The sequence below is a fragment of the Podarcis tiliguerta genome, assembly GCF_965153285.1.
Source record: "Podarcis tiliguerta genome assembly, chromosome: 3".
Taxonomy (NCBI): domain Eukaryota; kingdom Metazoa; phylum Chordata; class Lepidosauria; order Squamata; family Lacertidae; genus Podarcis; species Podarcis tiliguerta.
In genome coordinates this window covers 90514985-90540190 of record NC_139536.1, presented here as the reverse complement: position 1 = coordinate 90540190, position 25206 = coordinate 90514985, and the positions used below count along the sequence as shown (strand labels likewise).

Here is a 25206-nt window from a genome sequence, read left to right as displayed (position 1 = left end):
TCTTTATCAAGCTTCAATTCCAGTTCTACAAATACTCCAGGCTTAAGAAGCTGATGGTACTGTAATAATACATCCTGTTAGCATAGCTCAGTTTATGGCTAACATCTGGCTCCCCACATGTTGCTGGACTCAAAACTCCCACTTGGTCTTGGTGGCTTGGGCTGATTGGATTATCAAACTACAACTCTCAACCATATCAGTAGGGAAGCCCTGATGAAGAGTCTTACCCAAGTGTTTTTTAAGGTTTGGGGTTATTTTTGTTGCCCATTCTTCCCACACAGGGAGGGGTACATAAATGTGTAACTGTAGTACAGTGGTATCTCGGGTTAAGTACTTAATTCGTTCCGGAGGTCTGTTCTTAACCTGAAACTGTTCTTAACCTGAAGCACCACTTTAGCTAATGGGGCCTCCTGCTGCTGCTACGCCACCGAAGCATGATTTCTGTTCTCATCCTGAAGCAAAGTTCTTAACCTGAAGCACCATTTCTGGGTTAGTGGTGTCTAACCTGAAGCGTCTGTAACCTGAGGTACCACTGTATATTAAATTTGCCAACCAAGAGGAGATTCCTCCATGTAGGTGCATTTTAACCTATAATCTGAAGTGGCTGAGGAAATGCAATACCAAAGATACCATCTAGAGCAGCGTAGCCACTCTCAGAAATGTGCAATTTCTAAGAGATGGGTTTATGTTTGATTCCCCCCCCTCCAACAACAATCAGATGGCTAAGAGCCAAATGGCAGAAATCTCCATTATGATACCCGGCAGACCTCTACTAAAAGGGGGGAAAGAACTGCGGCATATTGTGTGCATTAAGGAAAACCACAGGTTTATCTGAAATCTTAACAATTTCCCTGTTTGATTTACACGGGGGAAAGCTTTCCTCCCTTATGCTACTCCTGCCGCAGCTGCTATAGTCAGTCTAGAGTTGTGCCAGATTTCCATTTGCACTAAATCACAGCTACGGGTACCTTTCCAAAACAGTAATGTTGTATAGCAGGTCATTGAGATTCTTTGTTCGTGTACTAGTGGAGCTGGCAAGCATTGAAGCACCTGCCTAACAATATTTTTTTTAAAAAATAATCTTTATAGAAATGCTTTCCCTTGTCAAAATGAAAACTTCGTGCATGATGGGTAGGCAAGTCGTGTTCCATTTCTAGGGTAGGTTTTTAATCTTTACAGATTTCGTATCTAATTTAGATATGCATTAGATTAGGCTTCCTCAAACTCGGCCCTCCATATGTTTTTGGCCTACAACTCCCATGATCCCTAGCTAGCAGGACCAGTGGTCAGAGATGATGGGAATTGTAGTCTCAAAACATCTGGAGGGCCGAGTTTGAGGAAGCCTGCATTAGATTGGCCTAGCTGTTTGTATGTCGGTGTCCACTCTTGGTGGGCTGCCTAGCTGTTCTATACAGCTGCAAATGAAACGTTTTAAGTGTGTTGCAAATTGCAATATACAAATGTGACATTAGATGGCGACAGTGAGCTATGGCAAATTCAATGTATTTTTTCAAAATATATATATATTTTTAAAGTGTTTTCACAAGTGTGTAAATTCCACCCATGTATCTCCACAGTGATAGATTCTCTATAAAGTAGTACCTCAGGTTAAGTACTTAATTCGTTCCGGAGGTCCGTTCTTAACCTGAAACTGTTCTTAACCTGAACCACTTTAGCTAATGGGGCCTCCCGCTGCCGCTGTGCCACCGGAGCACGATTTCTGTTCTCATCCTGAAGCAAAGTTCTTAACCTGAAGCACTATTTCTGGGTTAGCGGAGTCTGTAACCTGAAGCGTATGTAACCTGAGGTACCACTGCAACTGTATACAGGCAAGATTCCTTCTACGCCAGCAGAGCATTGCCTAAGGCTACGTTTTCTATGGTACTACCTGTAAAAATGCATAGCGTTGGATCAGGACTTAGCTATACATCAAACAAATGAGATGCAAACATGAGTAACCCAAGTTCTATTTATTTCAATGGGCCTACTCTAAGCAACTGGGCAAAGCAATCCTAGTTCTCTGCTGCCCCTGCTGGGGCTTTTTGGACTGGGTAGAGGTGGTCCCTTGGCCCACCTCTTCCAGCTAAACCTGCCTCCCAGCACCTCTGCAACCGGAGTAAAGCAAGTCTCACTTTGTAGGTGTGGTTTCCCCCTGCGCAGACAGTAGGAGTACCCTTCATGGCATGCCCACCAAGAGTGGACACCGACATACAAACATTTCCCAGTACAGTCGTACCTTGGAAGTCGAATGGAATCCGTTCCAGAAGTTTGTTTGACTTCCAAAACATTCGGAAACCAAAGTGTGGCTTCTGATTGGCTGCAGGAAGCTCTGTTGGATGTTCAGGTTCCAAAGAATGTTCACAAACTGGAACGCTTAACTTCCGGGTTTGCGGCGTTCGGGAGTCAAAACGTCCGAGTACCAAGGCGTTTGGGATCCAAGGTACGACTGTACAAACCAAACCTTGGCAATGCAATCGTTTTAATGCCAGCCACTTCTCTCAGTCAGAAAAGCTTACAACCAGACTACCTGCTTAACTCTTCCCTGAAGTTACATCGCTTTTTTCCCGGTAGTGTCGCACCTGATGTGAGGGAGCATCTCCACCCCCACCGTCCAGCTCCAAGGGCCTTCTGGCTGTTCCCTCACTGAGAGAAGTGAGGTTTCAGGGAACCAGGCAGAGGGGCCTTCTCGGTAGTGGCGCCCACCCTGTCAGATGTCAAGGAAATAAACAACTATTTGACACCTGAAGACAGCCCTCTTGTGTTGACCTCAAAAGGCTTGCTGGTCTGGAAGCAGCCTATTAATGTCAAGATCCCTGCCTAATTGGTAGCAGCTGTAGCGTTGAGCCCATTTGTTTCACGTGCTTTGATTTGTAGCTGAAGGGGGAGGTAATGGTTGATACCAGCCACCTGTGTTCCCTTGTGATGTGATGTAGCCTGCCTGGCCCTATAAAGCTTGTATGTATGTTTAGTTAGGTGTGGACAAGCTTTCTTCTCGCTGTGGAGTCTGTCTCATGGAATACTGTGAGCAGGAGTGAGCCAGGAGCCATTGGACCTTTGCTGTAAGTTTGTACCCTTCTTTAATAAATTGTTAAAGGTTTGGGAGTCTTTCTTTGGAGTTCCTGTGTATCCAAACTCTTGTGAGCTCTCCTCTGGCTCTGCAGCATGTTTCACCTGCATATGGAAGGGTGTTTTTGTTTTTAAATTATTTTTATTGGTTTACAAAAGTGCATACCTTGTCACAGATTTAAGGAAACCATCCTAGTTTTTTATTTGATTCTGGAATGTTCCGTTGTTGTTTAGTTGTTCAGTCGTGTCTGACTCTTCGTGACCCCATGGACCAGAGCACGCCAGTTTAGTCAGATTCATGTTTGTAGCTTCGAGAACACTGTCTAACCATCTCGTCCTCTGTTGTTCCCTTCTCCTTGTGCCCTCCATCTTTCCCAGCATCAGGGTCTTTTCCAGGGAGTCTTCTCTACTCACGAGGTGGCCAAACCTTTCCTTAGGATGTTGCTATTTGCATCAGATAAATGTTGGAGGGTATGGAGTTATGTGTCCACTGAGCTAAGGAGAGAAGTAACAATACAACCTTGAGAAGACACCCTGTATAGGGAAGTGGTTTTTTTATGTTCAATGTTTTACTATATTTTTATATATGCTGGAAGCTGCCTAGCACGGCTGAGGCTGCCCAGTCAGATGGGTGGGATATAAATGATAAAACTATCATTACCATTGTTATTATTGCTATGGAGCAGATGTCCCTATTTTCATCAGAGAAATGTTGGAGGGTGTGGATAAAGCAGCAGCAGCTATCTTATAATTCTGCAATGTGTTGTGTTGCAGAGGCTGCTGTTAGGTAAAGACATGGGTCATTAGAATGAATGAATTCTACACATTTAGAAAACGGTGCACATTTCCTTTGACAAAGGAGTAGGTGATCCTCCTGCTGAGGCAATGCAATTCTGGTTTCTACCTCCAGTGCTCATAATCTTGAATTATATACATAGTTGTCATAAAGATGAATGTTGAATGGAAGACATGTTTTACAATGCTACTGGCAGAACATCTTGAAATCTGAAACCTCAAACGGCTTTAGTCTACCATGTAAAGTGCAGGCTAACTTCAGGGTCTCTTCTGAAAGATGTTTTTAATTCATTCACCACATGCCATTACGTAGAATTGCAGATCTTGAACTAAGATGTGTGGTGCAGGCATTTGTCACCAGAGGGCAGCATGATGATCCTGATTATTTCTTTTACTCTGCCTGGGGATTTATGCTTATGTACTATATTTGTGTGCATGTATAGACATTTATAAGTCATTTAATGCTTTTAAAAAATCTAAACGTATATGCACGTTCTCGTATTTGTGTGAATGTGCTCCTAGCAAAATTTACTTAAAGCTTTTAATAGCACACCTCCTCCCTCTCCCCACTATGTTTTTTAAAAAACCCAAATGATAAGCTCATATAGTGTTAAGTTGTGGGAGAACATATCAGATGACACAGCGATTCTTCAAACAGCTCTTGTTTATTCATAGGCCAGAACAGAACTGAACTGAAGGGTTCAGCCAGGCTGCTTATATAGAGCTCTACTACAACAGTAGCAACTTTCTGTAAATAGCCAATCACTGAATGTCACTTTCAATTCCTTATTTGCATATGTGGACCTGAGTGAAAACTATCTACAATATCCCCCTGCTGGCCCAGGGCGAGAACTTCAGTACATAACATATAGTATGTTTGTGTAAGCAATGACACCAAACTTTAGTAACCCCCACCCTCCCTGAAAAGCAGGAAGCAACAGAGAGAGGAAGAGATACCAGGAAATGGAAGCCCCTCCCTGTCTTGCTGTTGAGGTCCATTTTGTCCTTTCCTATCTTTCCCAAAGCAGAGGGGGCACCCCGTGGTTGGACAACCACTGAGCTCTTAAGCATCTGCCTTTATTGCTTGCAGATATTCATGGGCAAAATGTGCAGCAACAAGCAAGAAAATGAAATAATATTTTATGCAGTTTTTTTTAAGGGAAGCAATCCTTTTGGACAGGGTACCAGAGCCTGTCTGCAGTATAATTGTAATATCCTGTGTTGAATAACGATAGGCCATCTCTTGCAGTGCTGTATAATTGCATTCTAACACAAATACTGGGCCGCATTATATGACAGCCAGGATGAGGTCAAATTGAAACAGACTAAATTTTTAATGCTACAACTGGAATGCGATTTTGAGATTTACAAAAAAAGTAAGCGTATTCTGAAAGTATTTCCATAAATCACATTTAAAACACAACACACGCACACATCACACCCCTACTCACGGAGGTTTTGAAAATGGTTATAAGCAGCAATTTCGGACATAATCCTATACGCAAGATCCACCGACTTAGGGCCTTTTAGCAGAAGTGGGGAAGTGGGATCATACTGGAGGACCGGTTTGAGAAAAGTACAGGTCACTTTTATAGAATCGTAGAACTGTAGAGTGGGAAGGGACCATGAGGGTCATTTAGTTCAGCCCCTGCAAAGCAGGAATCATGCTCGCAGCCATCCCTGTGTGGGCTCAAACCCCCAGCCTTCTAGTTAACAGCAGACACAATGAACCACTGTGCCATTGTAGCCATCGTTTCCCTCTCCTGCACCTGATGTTTTATGTCGGGATGGACAAGTGAATGCACCCAAACCACATAATATATCAAATGGGGAGATCTAGTGGACCTAGTCTGGCCTCCTACTGCAGGCCTATAAGATTAAGTGGGGACCCTGCTATGCCAGGGGAATACAAGATTGGCTACTTGTGAAAAATATGCCAGTGGAATATTATGTTGGCAGGGTTGTTCTGCCAGCAGAACAGCCAAAATGGGATGGAGATATGGGCAGACGATGGGTATTATGGGGGAACAGTACACACGATCCACCCTATATCCCTTCAGTCCATAATCACGTGTCTCTTCCCCACTCCCATGCCATTGGGAGAGAAGAGAGAGACTTGTGTCAATCATGAAATGGGTCAGGTGAGTATTCCAGGCAGAATATGCTGATCACCGAAAGGGGGCAAACCCTATTCCCAGCCGAAAATGGGAAAAGCCAGGTCTGTGCACGCTTGCATGCGAAGGAGCAACAGATACACACAGATTCCCCCTTGTGAGCTTTTTAATAAAATAATATCTGATGTGCATAAGAAGCTGGCTGGCGGGCACTAGAGTCCAAAAACATCTGAAGGACCATAGGTTTATGGTCCATCTGATTTATACGCTATCTGTTTGCTGAGCGGCCTGTGATAACAGTCAAAACATTTAAATAACTTCTACATGCAAAAATATAGAGGGCAGTTGAGTCCATTGTGCCAGGCAAATTGAAATAAGTCTACTGGTCGCTTTTTGTCTTTCCATTAAATAATATTATTATTTATCCACAGAACAACCTTGTTATAATTGGCAATTCACATGAGGGACAATTAGTATTGACATTGGGCCAATATAGAGTGTAAAACTGATAAGAGCTCAACAACAGCCACAGCACAAACCCCTAAATCCCAAAACAGCACTAAACCAGCGAAAGAGAGGTGTTGAACTTCACGGCCTATCTGGAAGCTGTGACCTCGTAACTTGAAAATGCTTCCTTTGCAATTCCAGCTGTGTTTGGGTTCGTTGTTTACAGAGCAGTACAAAAAAGAAAAAGAAAAGGCTATTGTGTTGTGTCTTCTGCTGTTTATATGTGAACATGCTACGAGTTGAGTTAATAGTAAATTAAAACATTCACATGAAGTGTACTTCCAGTAACTTCAGCCCGTTAGATCTAGCCCTGCCCCTCTAGGGCAGCAGCAAACAAGTCTTTGCCCTCTTTTATACGGCAGCCATTCTGCCATATCTGACGAGTTCTGTTGTGTTTCTGCCCACTTGGGTTTTTTTCTGCCTGCCTCTGAATTCATTCAACACAAATGGGATCTAGCTTAAATCCAGAGCTAGAATAATACAGCCTACAATGAAGAACCCGCTTCATCACTTAAATATTTCTAGCACACTTTCGTCTTGTGCGTGGAAAGTTAGTAAGCACAGGTCCTTTAATTCAGAACTCCTGACTCCTACAAGTCCCAAAGGGACTGTACTGAGGTCTATGTACATCAAGGACTGGCCGAAGCAGTGAAGATTGCCCAATTCCAAAAAGTACCTGCAAGAATCCTACAGGGTATGGGAGCAGGGTACCTTAACATATAGCATCGCCTCATCTATGCCTTCCTGAAGAGGTCATGCGATCAGGAGGTCTGTTCCACACAATATAGCAGGGGTGTCAAACTCAAATTTATCGGGGGCCGCATCAGCAGTTTGGTCACCCTCCAAGGGCTGGTTCGAGTTGGAGTGTCTTCAAAGCCCATGACACCTTTAACAGCTGGATTAAGTAATGCAGAGCTTCTGGCTCATGGAACGCTACACCTTGATTTCATTTGAATACATATATGAATATAAAAATTGTTTCCTGTTTGGCTTGGTGTTTAAGTTGCACAAGATGTGCAGGTTTTAATTTTTCTCATTCCCCAAATTTTAATCGAGCATTTGTTTGGATTTTTTCCCCTTTGCTACCTACCCTAAACCTTTGAGGAGGGAGGGAACTGATGGCCGGACCCTGTAATAACATTGAGGAAAAAATTGCATGATGTGTAAATACCAACCAATTCCTTATCAGCTTTTTTCCCATATATAAATTTTTGCAATGCGCACCCTGCGGAAGCCGCGCCTGACGTTATTTACAAAACATGCACTTGCGTATCGAATTTGCTTTTGAATCACGAATCCCCAGAGGCAGAGGATGCTGTTCGTTGGGCAGCGCAGAAACACGCCTAAAGAAATAAAGCAAAGCAAAAGCACGCCACCCTGAGTATTCACAGGGCGCGCTCCCGAAACACAAGCACGCTCTCGGTCTCCCTCTCTAACGCGCGCGAAACCGGCTCTGCCCTTCTCCGCGTTCCACCTCGCGCAGGCGCGCTGCGCTCCTGCCGGGACTTATTTCACCCCGGCGAGCCCGAAAGAAGTTGAGAGCAGCAGCAGCGGCCTCCCATATCCAACCCCGCCCTCGCCCTGTCAAATAAGTCTCGGCTAGGTAGCTGGAGGAGGGGGAGGCCTGTGCAGAAGGGACCTGAGGCACCCTGCGCGCGCGCGCCGCAACCCAAGCTTCCCTCACAGATATATATAGACCAGACTACATGGGCCACATGACGAGGTCTGGTGGGCCGGATTCGGCCCGCGGACCTTGTGTTTGACACCCGTGCAATATAGGAATCGAGCCTTTAGTGTGGTGGCTCCAAGCCTTTGGAACTCTTTCCTGTAGCATATCAGGCAGGTGCTGCCTGTGGAGATATTTATCCAGTAACAGTGTGGTGAGGCAGCAGTGCTCACCTAGCTGCCCAACAGCTGCAACCTTCCCACTGTTTCCCGCCCCCCAATATCCAGCGGCAACACAGCTGTCACCGAGGCCCAGTGAACGCAGCTGGTCCACCATGTTGTCCTCTGCTGTCTTCAACCCTATCGGCATATGTACAGTGGTACCTCGGGTTAAGTACTTAATTCGTTCCGGAGGTCTGTTCTTAACCTGAAACTGTTCTTAACCTGAAGCACCACTTTAGCTAATGGGGCCTCCTGCTGCTGCGCCGCCGCTACACAATTTCTGTTCTCATCCTGAAGCAAAGTTCTTAACCCAAAGTACTATTTCTGGGTTAGCGGAGTCTGTAACCTGAAGCATCTGTAACTCGAGGTACCACTGTACTGGATTTGAAATTGTTCTTATATATGGAACAACTTTTGCTTTTGCTGATCCTCCCCCACAAAAAGCTCAACAACTCTGGTGAATCCAATCCCAATCGGTAGATCACTGCCAGTTTTTTTTTATAGTGGGAGTAGTCTCTTGGAAGTTGGATGTGCCTGATATATGGAATGCAATGGAACAACAACAAAAAATCCTGCCTTAGCTCATTGCCTTTCACTTCTTTCAATGCCTGTTCAACATCACTGGAAGATGGGTGAGCTTTTTTCCTCCCCTGACCTAATTCCACTCTGGCTTTGAGCAGTCTGCCAGGTTATTGGCCACACAGCTTAAAACAGAGCCATAGGAAAAAGGTAAAAGGACGCCAATGGTTTCTCCAGATGCTGGCTTTATAGAATCATAGTTGGTGGGGCTTTGCAGGAAATGGAGCTAGGAACATGTCCAACAGGTAGATGTCCAGTTGCTGTTTGAAGACCGCTTAATTATTATTGTAGAATTATAAGACTATTGTATAATCTTGGAAGGGGCGTGGCTGTGTTGTGACTATCACAAGGGGACCCTGCACGTCTGAATTTGCCACGGTGTCACTGCTAATCTCCCTCCAAGGAAATTGGGATGAATAGGGACGCGGGTGGCGCTGTGGGTAAATGCCTCAGTGCCTAGGGCTTGCCGATCGAAAGGTCGGCGGTTCAAATCCCCGCGGCGGGGTGCGCTCCCGTTGCTTGGTCCCAGCGCCTGCCAACCTAGCAGTTCGAAAGCACCCCCGGTGGCAAGTAGATAAATAGGGACCGCTTACTGGCGGGAAGGTAAACGGTGTTTCCGTGTGTGGCTCTGGCTCGCCAGAGCAGCGATGTCACGCTGGCCACGTGACCTGGAAGTGTCTCTGGACAGCGCTGGCTCCCGGCCTCTTGAGTGAGATGGGCGCACAACCCTAGAGTCTGTCAAGACTGGCCCGTACGGGCAGGGGTACCTTTACCTTTTTATAATCTTGGAAGGGGCGTGGCTGTGTTGTGACTACCACAAGGGGACCCTGCACGTCTGAATTTGCCACTGTGTCACTGCTAATCTCCCTCCAAGGAAACTGGGATGGATGCTCAATAAACAGGGTGCCTGGAAGTGCCCTAATTCTCTTATTAAACAATGATTAAATAATAAATAAATAAGGTGATGGACTACTAAATAGTGCCTTCCCCTTCATGGAGCGTGGAGAACAAAGAGAGTCCATTCAACCACACAGCTGACTCAGAGCCGTCACCCACTGTTGCTCCTGGCTTTTGTTCCCTTGAAGCACAGATCTGAGCAAATGAAGGCTTAAAGCATAATAAAAAATTTGCATTATTGTGTCAAGAGCATTTAACTGCTTGGAGAAGCTATGTGCTCATCTTGTTTTGACGTGCGCTAAATGATGGCAGATATTCCAGCAGGACAAAAGCCTGATTAGGAAGTAAGATGCAAATGAGTAATTAACAGGAGCTTGTCAATATCTGCTCCTTATACAGTTCTGCACATGGGACAACAAATGGAAATTATCTTTACGCACATATTCAAAGTGATGTTGCTTTCTCTTGCTTGAGGAATAATCAGACCATAGCGACCTCACATTTCAATTACTTTTATGAGATGCTTTACTACCCCATATTAGACACTCTCTAGAAGTTTTGATGAGACTGGGGGTGCTTCCGCACTGCTGGAATTAATGTGGAATAGCTATGTTTTATTTACTCCGCTTTTATGGGATATCTGGAGTTTGTGCACAAAACGCCTCCCTCTCATGTTTTCTCTATTCAACTTCCATTTCATTTTCGGAGCTCAGAAAATATGCATTTCCCCCATAACTAAATGGAATAACTGCACAGTTTCTCCGTGGTGTAAATGGATGCTACTCTGGTCAGTAATGGCTCATATTGGAGCCAGTTCTTTATTTATTTCTGGTTTGTCAACTCTGTCATTTTAACCATTCCCTTTCCAAATAGCATTGATTTTACAGTGGTACCTCAGGTTAAGTACTTAATGTGTTCCGGAGGTCCGTACTTAACCTGAAACTGTTCTTAACCTGAAGCACCACTTTAGCTAATGGGGGCCTCCTGCTGCTTCAACATTTGGAACTGGGGAAAAGGGTCCTGTCCACTTGGGTACAGAGTATTTGATGGCTGGTAGCAGATTTGCTATTGCCAAATTGCCAAATGGAGCACTCCGTGTTTTGAAATTAATTTAGCTACTGTTAGTCTCTCTGCTTTCCCACTTTCCCCCTTCTCACTAGAACATGGGTGGCAGATCTTGGGCTTTAAAAATTCAATGGCGCCCTGCACGACACCAAAAATCCCCCATCTTCCATTGTTTGTTATTGTTGCAGTGCCTCCTCTGGCACCCTCTCGGTGCCCAGTGTGGGCAAACAGGTCACACTCCCCTAAATCCGCCTCTGGGAAGTACAGAGAAAACCTCAACTTGTTCGAATTTTTGTATGTATGTGGGACAGATCTGAAAATCTGCCTCTGATTTTGAGTTCTTGGAGCCTTTGAAGATTTCACCCTAATCTAATAATATTTAGAGCAACTTTACAGATCTTGATACCATCCAGATGTTGTAGACTACAACTCCCATCACCCACGACCTTTGTGCTGAGTAGGGCAGATGGGAGTTGTAGTCCAAAACCTATGGAAGGTACCAGGTTGAGAGGGGGGTTGATTTTAGATGTCCAGTTTCCTGGCATCTTTAACTAGTCAAACATTTATTCTGTGTTAATATTACCTTTAAGAAAAGAAAAGTAAAAGCAATCCCTCTATTGAAAAATCTTAGAATACTGCTAGGCTGGGGAAAAGAGGAAGCAGCCGTTGTGACTGCCACAAGCATGGATCAACTACTGGAGAAAGGGAGGCAGATTTGTAATTGATAAAAGGTTCAGTCAAACAGCACAGGTTAACTTCTGATGGCAACATAAACTATATAGCTCCTTACTTCAGCCCTCTAAGAAAGCTCATAATCTTACCAGGAATGGTTAAATGTAGATCCACATGCAAACTCTGTATGCAGGTTGGGAATACCTTTGTGAAAACTGCAGCAAGTGTACATGGTGAAAGATATGGACAAGATATATACAGTGATACCACGGGTTACATACGCTTCAGGTTACATACGCTTCAGGTTAAAGGCTCCACTAACCCAGAAATATTACCTCAGGTTAACAACTTTGCTTCAGGATGAGAACAGAAATCACGCAGCAGTGGCACGGCAGCAGGAGGCCCCATTAGCTGAAGTGGTGCTTCAGGTTAAGAACGGACCTCCAGAACGAATTAAGTTCTTAACCCGAAGTACCACTGTATCTCAATATGTTTTATTTTACTGTCTTGTTTTCTTCTGTTTCTGTATAGAAAACTATGATACCTCTGTGGGTGGACATTTTGGGTTCACATGAGACTCATTTTTTTATAATGTTTCTTGATGCACACTGGTAGTTCTCTTGTAATACAAAGTTTGAGAATTGCTGGCTTAGTTGTTCAACTGATGGACTGATGAAAACTTGCAGCTCTGCTTACTACTACGTAAGTTATCCGCCAAATCAGCTTCTCTCTAGAAGCCCATCAATACAATTAAGCAGCGTCTGAAGCATCACTTATCCAGCTAACAGGAGAATACAATAAGCAAAGATGAAGAGATTTTGAGTTTTAGGTCATCATCTGTCAATATATATTAATAAAATTCACAGAGAGGACATGACCTCAATTGAACAGCCTCTGAAATGATGCATGCTGCTAAGGTTTTGCAATCTGAACAAATCAAGCAGTTCAGACTAAGCCCAAACAACATCAGCTGGGAAATAAATAAATATAAAATCACCAGCAAGTGAAACCAGAATTGGATTTGAACTTGGAGACAGCAGCCTGATCTTTATTGATCATCTACTCATTTTTAATTCCATTACTCACAAGGGAGACTAGGGATCTAAATTTATGAGGTATTTATAGAATCCTATTCCTCCATCTCCAGACAGTCTCCCTTTCTTTTTAAAAAAACAAAAGTCAGTCTCTTATTTTTAATTTGGGTGGCTGAGTTGATAGTTTCTTTGGAAAGTCTCACACGAGTTAAACTTCGAGAATATATGCCAAATATGTGAATCTTTACTGCAAATTATTGAAATATCTGCTATGCAGGAGAGTAGTAATATTAATCATGTTCTTCCTCAATAAAAGCACCCAAATGTCATGGAATATTATCTTTGTGTGAATGTCTTTTAATGCAGTTAATCTTCCTACCTAAATTTGTTCAGTGGGCAGAGGTCAGGAATTTCACTGAATACCAAATCTAGGCATTTAATAAAGCTGAAGGAAAGAGCTTAGCGGCAAGAATTTTCTCTGCCCAGCATCTACGGGGTTCTCATGGAAAAATACTATATTCCCACCATTCAGTCGCAAATGTCTTCACTGATTGATTTAAGACTAAAATTGGCATTTCACAGCCTGCTCTGATAGCTTCATTCTTGCTTCCTACCATTTTATCCTTTAATCCTGTCACAACAACTTCTCAAGGAGGCAGACTGATAAGTTCCTCCCTCCCCCTTAGAATAAATGCTTATGGGGGGGGGGGATAGCTTTCTCAAAGGGATCACTTTCTCAAGACAACAGTTCCCAGTACGGAAGCAAAAATACACCTTAGTCCAGACCAAAGCAACTACCTAAGGTAGCCATTTAGGCTGGCAAGAAGCGTTTTCCGAGTTCGAGGACACGTTCCAGCCAGGCAAAAGCTCTCAAGGACTGTGTGTAAAGTAGGGCTAGTGAGAGGTTGTGGCCTGAGGAGCAGGCCTAAGGCCCTCTCAGAGAGGCCTTAGAACCGGCATCCCCAAACCCGGCCCTCCAGATGTTTTGGGACCACAGTTCCCATCATTCCTGACCACTGATCCTGTTGGCTAGGGATTATGGGAGTTGTAGTCCCAGGGGCGAGTTTGGGGATGCCTGCCTTAGAAGCTGCATTTGGTCTCTGGAGCGGAGGTTCCTATCCCTAGGGTAGATTAGCTGGCTTGGAAAAAGCCCCATCTCTGCCATTCCAAGCAGCCGTCTGGAGCCGGTGGTTCTGACAAATCAGCTGATGTGCTTATTAACAAATCGTTCTTAACACTGCACAGTCGGGTTAAGAGAATGCACACCCACAAAGAGCAGAAGTAAAATGTTCTGGTGGGAGAAGGAAGAGGTGGAAAGAGAAGGCTGCAGGTTTCCAACCCTGGCTTTAAGGTGAAAGTGTGTTGCCAAACAGGGGACAAGGCTGCATGGCCTATACAGTGGTACCTCGCAAGACGAATACCTCGCAAGACGAAAAACTCGCAAGACGAAAGAGTTTTTTGTTTTTTGAGTTGCTTCGCAAGACGAATTTCCCTATGGGCTTGCTTCGCAAGACGAAAACGTCTTGTGCCTTTTTCTTAAAACCGTCAATGTATTCCTATGGGAAACCGTCAATGCATTTCCTATGGGAAACCGTGCTTCGCAAGACGAAAAATTCACAAGATGAAAAAACTCGCAGAACGAATTAATTTCGTCTTGCCAGGCACCACTGTAGTACCAAGTCTTACAGAGTATAGTACTTTATAGTAGTTTGAGAGTGTTATGTACTGGTAAATGATGAGCTTTTTACTGAAAATACCGTATTTACTCAAATCAAATGCTCACTTTATTTGGCCAAATTACGTTGCGGAAATTATGTTGCAGATTAGATTTGATGGCACATTTACATTCGCTGGCAAATACTTTTTTGTTTGTTTCAAGGTTAGGACCGTTGAGGTGTGCATTAGGTTTGATGGTGCCTTAAAAAGGTAAAGGTACCCCTGCCTGTACGGGCCAGTCTTGACAGACTCTAGGGTTGTGCGCCCATCTCCCTCAAAGAGGCCGGGGGCCAGCGCTGTCCGAAGACACTTCCAGGTCACGTGGCCAGCGTGACAAAGCTGCATCTGGCGAGCCAGAGCCGCACACGGAAACGCCGTTTACCTTCCCGCTAATAAGCGGTCCCTATTTATCTACTTGCACCCAGGGGTGCTTTCGAACTGCTAGGTTGGCAGGCGCTGGGACCGAACAGCGGGAGCGCACCCCGCCGCGGGGATTCGAACCGCCGACCTTTTGATCGGCAAGCCCTAGGCACTGAGGCTTTAACCCACAGCGCCACCCGCTGCCCCTTTGATGGTGCCTTAGACTCTAGTAAATAAGGTGTGTCAAGCATGTCATAAGCAATGTGTGTGCCAGCAACGAGTGACTGAGGAACCTCCTCTTTCATTCAGGGCAAGCATATAATCTCCAGCCTTTGGTTGGTTCTTCACATTCTTCATGTGTCGTTCAGGGGGGACCCACACAGTCAAATTCAAAAAAAGTTATCTTCCTATGGATCTGTTTGTTGGTCTGGGTCTTAAACAGTGACTCAGCAGGCCCACTCAGAAAACCACAGATTTCAACACCTTCATTATATCCACCAAACTTGACACATTCTATACAGTGAGATGCATTTTACATTTGGACGGCATACAGAAAACTTGTCAGAAGTGGCTTAGTTAATTTGGCAGTTTTCCTTCAGTCAAACAAAACCTACAGTAATAACAGGTGTAGTTCTTTATGTGGCGACGTCTGCCCACACAAGTCTCTGAATCCAATAGATTTATAATTAATCTTTTATATAATTTTTTTAAAAATTTAAAGTTAATAACAAAAGATAAATCAATGCAACCCACCCAATTTAATATTATGAAAAATCTTAATTCTTCATCTTAATTCTTTCCAGCCCGTTTTTGCTAAGCTACCAAATTTAAATCTACCTTGATATGATAATCACTTTTGTTGTAGATTAAAAATGAAGTTCAGTAAGTAAATGCAGAAGTAAAATGCTTGGGTGTGCCAGCAAGTGCCTTATTAGCTTCTGTGTAAAGTACAAATGGCATCTGCATTCTTGAGGATTAACATGGCCTATTCCCACCCCCCCTTTAAATTTAATGCGAGAGCTTATCTGTGGCATGAACTTCCCCCAGTTTGTACAACCACTGAATCACTGGTGACATTTTTATCATACTTTCTTTTCCATTTCCTTTCCCCCCCAACTTCTATTTTTGCTGCTGTGAGAAGGAACGACAGTAAATCCCTGTATCTTGTGAGCATATTATGGTTGTTAATTCCATTAAGTCCTTCAAGCCGAACCAATGTCTCTCAAACACCAAGATACTAAAATAAACATATTTTCTCTTTTCTTGTTACTGCAATTGCTCTTTCAAGCACAATGCCGATTACGGGACAATATTCCATAAAAATCACAGGCTGGTTTCCACCATATTATCTGAAAACAAAATGCAGATGAATGAAAGCATGCAACACTAATACAGTATAAAATCCAGTATAAAACAATTACAGGTAAACAGCAGCAGATCAGAAAGACCTTAAGCACTAGTTGAAACCAAAATAACTTAAATATTTCCAAAGGCTATGAGAGACCACATATAATCTAGTGAGTTGGCAGATGCTTAATAATTTTGTCGTCATCCAAGCCTCTAGGAGGCGTAAGTTCCAAGCCTGGGCACCACAATACAAAAGGCCCTGTCAAGGTCACCACAAAGTGTGCCGACTGCCATCAAGACAGCAAGCAGCCACCTTCCTCCACCAATCTCAAGGCCTAGGTCATTCAATATAGGGAAAGGTGCTTTGACAGGTTACTGGGTCTCAAGTCGCATGGGGCTTTGTAAACCCAAACTAACGCCTTGAATTGGGTTTGGTAACAGATGGGCAGCCGGTGCCCAGCTTGTAGAATAGATGTTACACAACTATGTGCAGAAGTAGCAAAATATTTTCAAGGGAAGGCCCACTGGAGTCCATTTACAGTAATCAAGATGCAAGTTTAACAGGAAATGCAGTGCTGTGGCATGGCTGTAGCTAGTGAACCAGCCCCTTGCTGCAAAAGCTGCTTGGGCCTCTGATTAAAATGATGGACCCAGGAGCACCTCAGACTACAAACCTGTACTGTTTAGAGCAGCTGTGCTATGAAACATATACTAGCAGTTGTTATAATGGTAGGCCAATCCATAGCCATGTTTTGGTCATGAGTTTCCAATGTTTTTGTGACTATGATACTTCGTCCATTATGGATAGTCTGATACTGCAAATATACATTTGGTAGCACAGCTCCTTACATTCATCTTAATGTACTGTTGGGGTCGCTTTGACACCTCCCTTGGTGCCTGTCAAGGTCCATTGGTGGGTGGGTGGGTGTAGCTGTTTTGTCTATTGTTTAGGGGACATTTCTCCCTGTGGCAGTTTCTTAAATTTCTAAATGTGTTCCCAGGGCCCTGCCCAAAAGGTTGTGAACTCTTGGTGTATGGTATGTTCAATTTGGGATGTGGGTGGCGCTGTGGGTTAAGCCACTGCACCTAGGACTTGCCGATCAGAAGGCTGGCGGTTCAAATCCCTGTGACCGGGTGAGCTCCCATTGCTCGGTCCCTGCTCCTGCCAACCTAGCAGTTTAAAAGCACATCAAAGTGCAAGCAGATAAATAGGTACCGCTCCGGTGGGAAGGTAAACGGCATTTCCGTGCGCTGCTCTGGTTTGCCAGAAGCGGCTTAGTCATGCTGGCCACATAACCCGGAAGCTGTATGCCAGCTCCCTAGACCAATAAAGCGAGATGAGCGCTGCAACCCCAGAGCCGGTCACGACTGGACCTAATGGTCAGGGGTCCTTTTACCTTTATATGTTCAATTCATATTGAACATATAAAGGGGTGAAGCCATGCCATGCAGTGAGCTGTGACCTTGAAGACCTGTTCTCCTATATTGGAGAACACAGGTCTAGGATTTGTATAGGGAACTGAAAGCCATGGGAAACGCCAGTGATTACTTTGAGTACCACATCATTATTTTAAAAAAAGAAATCTTAGGCTGCAATCTCTACCCATGTACCTGGCAGTAATCCCACCCCCCCCACCCTGGAACTCAGTGGGATTTAACTTCTGAATACACATGCATATGGTTACCCTACAAGTGATTAACACAACATGTATGCATGGGCAGTAAAGCAGAACATTCATCTGCAGGCTTCCACGGGAGAATGTGTGTCTATATCAAGCTCACCTCTGCCCTTACCCCACTGCAGATCTTGTTGTGGTCTAGAAATAGCAGCTGCGGCTGTATGCCTTCCATAAAATCATTGACCCAAGGACACCGCACCCCCCATTTCTTTCTAAACTTCCTTTGCCTGCTTGCTCCTTACACTGTACTTTTAATGCTTGAAGCCAGCAGGTTGTTTTGAATTATTTTTGTTTCTGTGTGGTTGTTTTCCTAAAACTTAGAGAGTGAAGCAAAATCTCAGTGACAAGGTAGAGGCACATTTCAATCTGAATGTTATTGGGAGTGTAAAAGGAGGATAATAAGAGGCTTTGGGCATGTTTGTGCAGGCACTAATGCGTCTAAAAATGCTAATGGATTGTGCGCCATCCATTTGTAAGATTGTAGATGCTGCTGCCATGCTGAACAAAATGTGATAAGACAGATTTTAAGCAGCAGGGGGGGTCGGCTGGTATCATTCAATAAATACAATTAAACAAGGCGAATGATTGCTTGCCTGCAGTGTGAGAAATTGTGGCATTGCAGTATCAGATTTAACTGTATGGGCATGAGTGAAAAGGACAGCTCCAAGAAGCACTTGTTAAACGTCCTTGTCACTTGGAATCATAGGTTTGAATCCAATGTCTTCATCTCAAGGGCTATTGTAAGGACGCTACCAAACAATTGCTTCTCCTTGGGATGGTAGCATGTGGGGAGGGAGTCAACCAGAGCTCCCGAGGTAATACAGAGTTGGGCGAATGGCGCACTACCCCTTTCCCATCCAGCCTGGCCTCAAACACCACCACTTTTCACCAGATCAGGTGGTGACACTGCTTGTGGCAGATTTCTCTTCTGTAATCTCAGTGTTGCCCTTGTAGGACTCCAAAAGGAGCAGGAAAATGGGGTTTAATCTAGCATTAGATGGCATTGCCTGTCATTGACTCTGGCTCTCCTTACTGTTGGTCTCCCTGTGTTATGTACTGAGTTGAATAGGATTCAGAATGCAGCAGTCTGATTGGTCCACAGGAGTCCAATCCAGCTCCAGGTGGAAGTGAATCCGCAACCTGATTGGCCTACAGGTGAATCCCAGAATTAGCTAATCACGTGGGGCCCATTGTGTAAATAATGTATATAAAGCAGACATTCTGGGGGAACTTCCATTCCTCCTCACTACTATGAGCTGAATAAGAGCATACTAAGAGCATGAAATCCACACTCGACTCCGAGTATATTTCACCCTGCCTCCCACCCTACCATTCCCCACCGCCATTTGCCGCTAGAGAGAGGGATGATTCCAGGAAGGAGTGGAGAAAAGAATACAAAGTTTCATGCTAAGTATAGGGATGGATGAATCTTTCATTGCTGGCTTCTTAGTTTCTAATTTTTCCAATCACATTTCTGCATCCATTTCCTTTAAAAAAAAAAATCTAAAAGCATTTTAGTGTTCACTTCTCACAATAAACACATTTGCAAGCAACCCCCCCTAATATAATGCATTTTACATGTTTTCATTTGTATTTCAATTTTTATGCACACCTTCCTCTAATATATGCATTTCCATAAACGTTCTAAGGGTCGAGAACTGCATTGCAGAATTTGGAGAAGTGCTGGTTTCTAAAGAAAGTTGTGCTTTAGTTCACGTATTTGCTTGGGAAATGCAAATTCGGTAGGGTCACACTGGAATTACGGATGCTACTGTTCATTTGTGTAGCCAAAGCTGCTACAAAATCAAAATACATGAAACAGAATAAAACGCACAGAGATGAGAACCAGACTGAATTTGTCTCCCAACCCTAGAGAGTGGCACAACTGGCAATGTGCCTTGCCTTATCCCCAGCAAGACATAAGGGCAGAATAGATGAGGACTGGAACAAAGACCATTGCAATAGTATCTCAGCTGGGAAGCTAAGCTGAAACAGAAGCCAGATGAGGGGGGCAACAAATCTAGTTCTGTATATCCAAGGACCTTTGGGGAACGGAGAATGCACGAGAGACAAATAGGCTGTATTATTTCCCTTTCATCTTTTGCCTTAGGAAGAAACCTCTGCTGGGCTGGAACCACAAACTTTGTCCTGTGCTTCACATCGCTGGATTCTATTAAAATGGAACGTTATGGTGTTGAGCTGCCCTTGCTAAGCCGCTGCACAAAACAGGAAATGGTAGGGAAACATACCGTACTTCTCAGTAAAGCTACCAACTAGTGGCACAAGGTCATATTGTTCTGAATTTTGTGTGCCTTTTGTGTGTGTACACTGCAGCTGTTGTATTGCATGCACTGATATTGCCAGTCCATTTGGAATATTCATATATTTATCTACATATTTTTTAATAACCCTCTTGTACAGACTCAATGGCACTTGCAATGCAAGGGTGATCGTTCTGAGGTTAACTGATACTGTATTCCCCCTTTCTTCTTCTTCTTCTTCTTCTTCTTCTTCTTCTTCTTCTTCTTCTTCTTCTTCTTCTTCTTCTTGTTTTGTTGTCAGCTTAGGTTGCTTATGTCTATGCTACCTGGAGCATAGTGTGGTTTGTTGGAAATTTAAAAAGGGCATGAGAAACTCTGTCCTGTTAATAATGAAACACCCCCCCCAACATACGATGTGGTGGTGGTCACTGAGATAGAATATTTTGAATTGGGATTTGACAAATTCATGGAGGATATGGCTAGCAATGGCCAGTTGCTAGTTATGAGGGACATATCCTACTACCAAGGACCAGCAGCAGCACATCTCTCTAAATATTGATCACCGGGAATAAACATTGGAAATGAACTTTTACTTGGCAGGTTGGAGAATTCTGACATAAACAAAAATGGGAACAGAAATTGCTAATGTTTGTTTATGTCACATTTGGAATGCAAATCAATCCAGCTTAGAATCCGTATTTGCTGTTGCTTTCAAGCCACAAATGATTATATACCTCCAGCACTTGTGATGTGTTTCCTTTGCATTGAACTGAATGGGGTGGGATAATATATGTTACATAGTTTGCATCATTAATTATGTTACATATTTTTATTGTTACATCATTAATTATGTTACATAGTTTTGCCACGGTTGGCAGCAAGATGAGTTGTTACTCATCTTTTGCTTTTGTAAACAGATGAACTGCAGTAGAATGGAAATGGTGCTGCTTGCAATAAATAAACCACTTTGCAGATTTTTGGCTTTTTTTTACAATCAAGCAGCATATCTCATGTATAGTAGCACACATGTTTGTTTCCTCGGGATCTGGAACCCCAGTCCTTCAAGGGTGGGGCTACCAGGAATGTCCCCCACATAGTCCACATGAAAGATACTCCACATGCACAATGAGAACATGTTGTGGTTGTATAAAACTGACACATTCGAAATCCAGCTTTTTATTTAAAAACACCAATGAAGTGTACATAAGGAGAGGTGATTGGTTTTAACCACAAGTTTAAGCAAAATACTGTATTGGGGAGGAAAAGGGTGTGAGGAAAAGAGAGAAAGAAGAGAGAAGGGGGGGAGGGAGGGAGGGGAAATGTATCTTGAATGGGTTTTGCAGTCTTTCATCTACAATAATTAAAAGTCACATTTACAATGATAAGAGTAAATTCATACTGTTCAGTGCTGGCTTGCATCAACTTTCTGTGAAACACACTGATAATATATGATGAGGCTTTAACAGTCAGATATATGTGTCCTCCTTCCAATGGATAAAAGATGCAGCCGTATTGTTTATACTTTCCTGCCAATTAAACACTCAATCCCACTGCTTTTTATCTTCTTTAAAGGAATTAGAGTCCATATAAATAATAAAATTGTTGTTATTAAGCCATCATAAAATCCCATCTTAGTCCTTTGTGGGGGTTTTTTTTTGAAGTCTGGAAAAACTTCTCCAGTATGCCTCTGTTTAGCAAGCCATTTGCACAGGGGGCACTGAGAGAACTTAGCAACCTTACAATTGCTTCATTGACTGCTGTCTGCAATTCTTTTAACCCCCAATACTTCCATAGTACTTCCTGCCAACCTAGCATCCTGCCAACCTAGCAGTTCAAAAGCAGGTCAAAGCACGGCGGGAAGCTAAACAGCGTTTCCATGTGCTGCTCTGGTTCGCCAGAAGCGGCTTAGTCATGCTGGCCACATGACCCGGAAGCTGTATGCCGGCTCCCTCGGCCAATAAAGCGAGATGAGTGCCACAACCCCAGAGTCGGGCACGACTGGACCTAATGGTCGGGGTCCCTTTACTTTTACCTTACTTCCACATAACATTACCAAGCAACATAACTTGCAGGGGGTTTGTGATGTCCCACTTACTTTTCTTTCACTCACCCCCACCCCAGAGGAGCAATGACTGTGGTGTAGTCCACTCACCGTCACTTGTCTTCATCTCTGGTCAGAAAGATTTTGCAGGTTATTTCAAAAAACTTGTGCCACCTGTTTGGACTAGAGCCGACAAACGAAATATTGGCGCAGAGACACAGTGCCTCTCAAAGCACTATCACCACCAGTGGCATAGCGTGGGGGGTGCAGGGGGGGCCGGCTGCAACATCTGGGGGGGGCGCGCTCGCACTCGCAGCTCTCTGCCCCTACCTGGCTCACTCACTCTCTCTCACTGCAGTGCTGGCTGTGCGAATCCGATCCGAGCCGCCGGGTCGCCGCCCACTGTGGAGGGGAGGGTGCCAGGCGAGCGGTGCGGTGCGGAGAGAGAGCAAGGGACTATCTGGGGGAGGGACAGTGCAGCGGGGTGGGTGGGTGCAAATTACTTGCCTTGCCCCGGGTTAGGGGGCGCAAATTACTTGCCTTGCCCCGGGTGCTGACAACCCACGCTACGCCACTGATCACCACTATGCAAAACTATTGGATAGTTTCTACCGTATTCTGGATTCTACCGTAAGAGGATGTTGATTTTGAATGGAATTGGCGCTTTTGTTTGATCCCCATCTATGGCTAGATGAGAAGGTATAAGCATCAAAAAATAAATGGATTCCTTGTGGCGGCACTCTTCACTTTGCAGCTCAATGTTCTCATGTCAGCAGGAAAAATAAGAGCAAGACATTCTGGCCTTGAAAAGAGCTGCCGGAGGGAATGACACCCTTTTATGCAGGCTTTCAATCCTTAGAGACGTAGCACTGTGCAGGTTTGAGCTAATGAATGACACTTTCATGTCAAGCAGCTCCGAAAAGGCAAGGCTAGGAACAGAGTTACTGCTAACATTTCTGGTTCTCTTAAAAAAAAAAAAAAAAAAAAGAGGGGAAAAAGAGCCACCTACATTTTTGACTTTCAAGTGTTCTCCTTATGACTTTGAAGGGCGTACCTTGCTCTGAATGTCATTTGAGAAGTACAAAGTAGCGGAAGGGTTTTGGTATCGATTGTTGTAATATGTTCCATCGCAGTTTGTGTAAAATGCTGTACTGTATGTTTCTTCTCTTTGATATTTTTAAATTTTAGTTTGGGGATTTATATTTAAAAAAGGTGAGAGCAGTATGCAAGTAAGGCACCTATCCCAGAATAACCCACACAAATGCCTATTAATATTCATAGTTTTTCTCCCGAATGCCACCCAACCTAAGCAAATGCAGACATGGCCATATTTTTTTAAAAAACGTATTTTTTTAATTAAAGATTTATTGATTTAGAAAAGTGTGTGCAATGTCTCTTTTTCCAAGTTACATTTTCTACAGATCAGTTTCATTTGTTGAGACATTAGTGTTACATTAGGAAGAAAAGAGGGGAAGAGGTGGAGAGGGTCATGGTGGGTGGGGGTGGAGTCGGGTGGCGATGTTTCTATTTTACTTAATCTATGTGTGGGGTTTTGTATCAGCATCGCTTGTGCAGGTTCTCTTTACTATTCGCTTGTGTTCCTTTGGTGGTGAGAGAGGTTGGGGTTGGCCTAGGGCAGGGGTCTGCAACCTTTAAGACAAAAAGAGCCACTTCTACCCGTTTCCGAAGAAAAACAACTGGGAGCCACAAAACCATTGTGACATTTAAAGCATGCGCGCCGCTGCCCTCCGATCTGACAGCGGGCGGGAAGGTGATGTTGGGACAGTGCGTGACTAATGCACGCACCGCCTCCATGCAACGTCACAGCCAGTACAGCGCCCGCCACAGTGGGGAGTGTCGGGGCACACAATGCGCCTCCTCCCCTCGCTAGTATGCGCCCCGGAGCCGCGGCAAAGGTGTAAAAGAGCCACATGCGGCTCTGGAGCCGCGGGTTGCAGACCCCTGGCCTAGGGTGTGGTTGTTTGTTTGTGATTGGCTGTGGTGAACTTTGTTTTCATGTGTGAGTGGGGTGGGTGGGTGTTCTTGAATCAGGTTAGCCATATTGATTCATGTGCTGTTTGCATTCTTGTTGGGCTGTGTATGTGATAAAGGCGAGTCATACCGGGGTGAAAGCGCCTTCCTCCGTTTGTCCCCATGTCAGTTTCAGCTTATAGGTTAGTTTTTCCAATAAGGCTGTTCCCCATACTATTTGGTACCATTGGTCCATGCTTACTCCTGGCAGGTAGGCAAGGCCATACTTGCTACCCATTTTGTATTTCTGGATTCATGTCTATTTTTTGCCCCTCCCTTCCCTTCAAGTTCCTGATTTTAAGTTCGTACCCTCCGTCCCATAATTACGAAAGCCATCCCAGCTTCTGATTTGATCCAGGGACACCCCTATTTTCCCCACCCAGTGCCACTGTCACCCAGCCTGGGAAAGAGAGTGAGCCGGTGTTTGTCTTGAGATGCAGTTGCATCAGCGGCTGTTGCAGGGGAGCACCCCATGGCCTATTCATGGCTGTTGCTGGCCTCCTCCCTTGGGTAGCTCGTAGCTGCTGCTGGAGAGCAGGCGAAGAGGAGGAGAGGCTGCTTCCATCAAGCCCACGTGACATGCCAGCTCTGAGGGACAGGCAGAGGACAAGGCCTCCCTGGGTGGGAAGAAATGGGGAGCAGAGCAGAGCACAAGGAGTCTCGATTTAAAAAAATAAAAATAAAAATGCTTTGTGCACTCACGTCTAATCTTGCTCCTTTCTAAAATTGATTTACAGTGGTACCTCATATTACATACGCTTCAGGTTACAGACTCCGCTAACCCAGAAATAGTACCTCAGATTAAGAACTTTGCTTCAGGATGAGAACAGAAATCATGCTCCGACGGCGTGGCGGCAGCAAGAGGCCCCATTAGCTAAAGTGGTGCTTCAGGTTAAGGACAGTTTCAGGTTAAGAACGGACCTCCGGAACGAATTAAGTACTTAACCTGAGGAACCACTGTATTGGTGTGCGTTTTTCTTTTTGTACACACACACACACACACACACACACACACACACACACACACACATTACACACTACACAAGTCATTACACAAGTACATGAAGGATAGCTGTCAGTATTGACTAGTCCAGGTAGCTAAGAGTGCAGCTTCTGTTTTCAGAAACAATAGATCTCTGATCACCAGATGCCAGT

At 44.3% G+C, this 25206-nt stretch overlaps 1 long non-coding RNA gene across 2 annotated transcripts; it reads right to left on the bottom strand.

Moving 5' to 3' along the window:
- Nucleotides 1-15480: 15480 nt before the first annotated feature.
- On the bottom strand, nucleotides 15481-22828 carry LOC310673463. 2 transcript variants are annotated; one of them, XR_014509040.1, is made up of 3 exons: nucleotides 22596-22828; nucleotides 22132-22255; nucleotides 15481-16041 (listed from the first exon to the last, which is right to left on the bottom strand). It is a non-coding gene; the product is annotated as an uncharacterized lncRNA (long non-coding RNA). The 2 variants fall into 2 exon arrangements; XR_014509041.1 differs by lacking the exon at nucleotides 15481-16041 and adding an exon at nucleotides 20834-21226.
- Between the last annotated feature and the right edge of the window lie 2378 nt (nucleotides 22829-25206).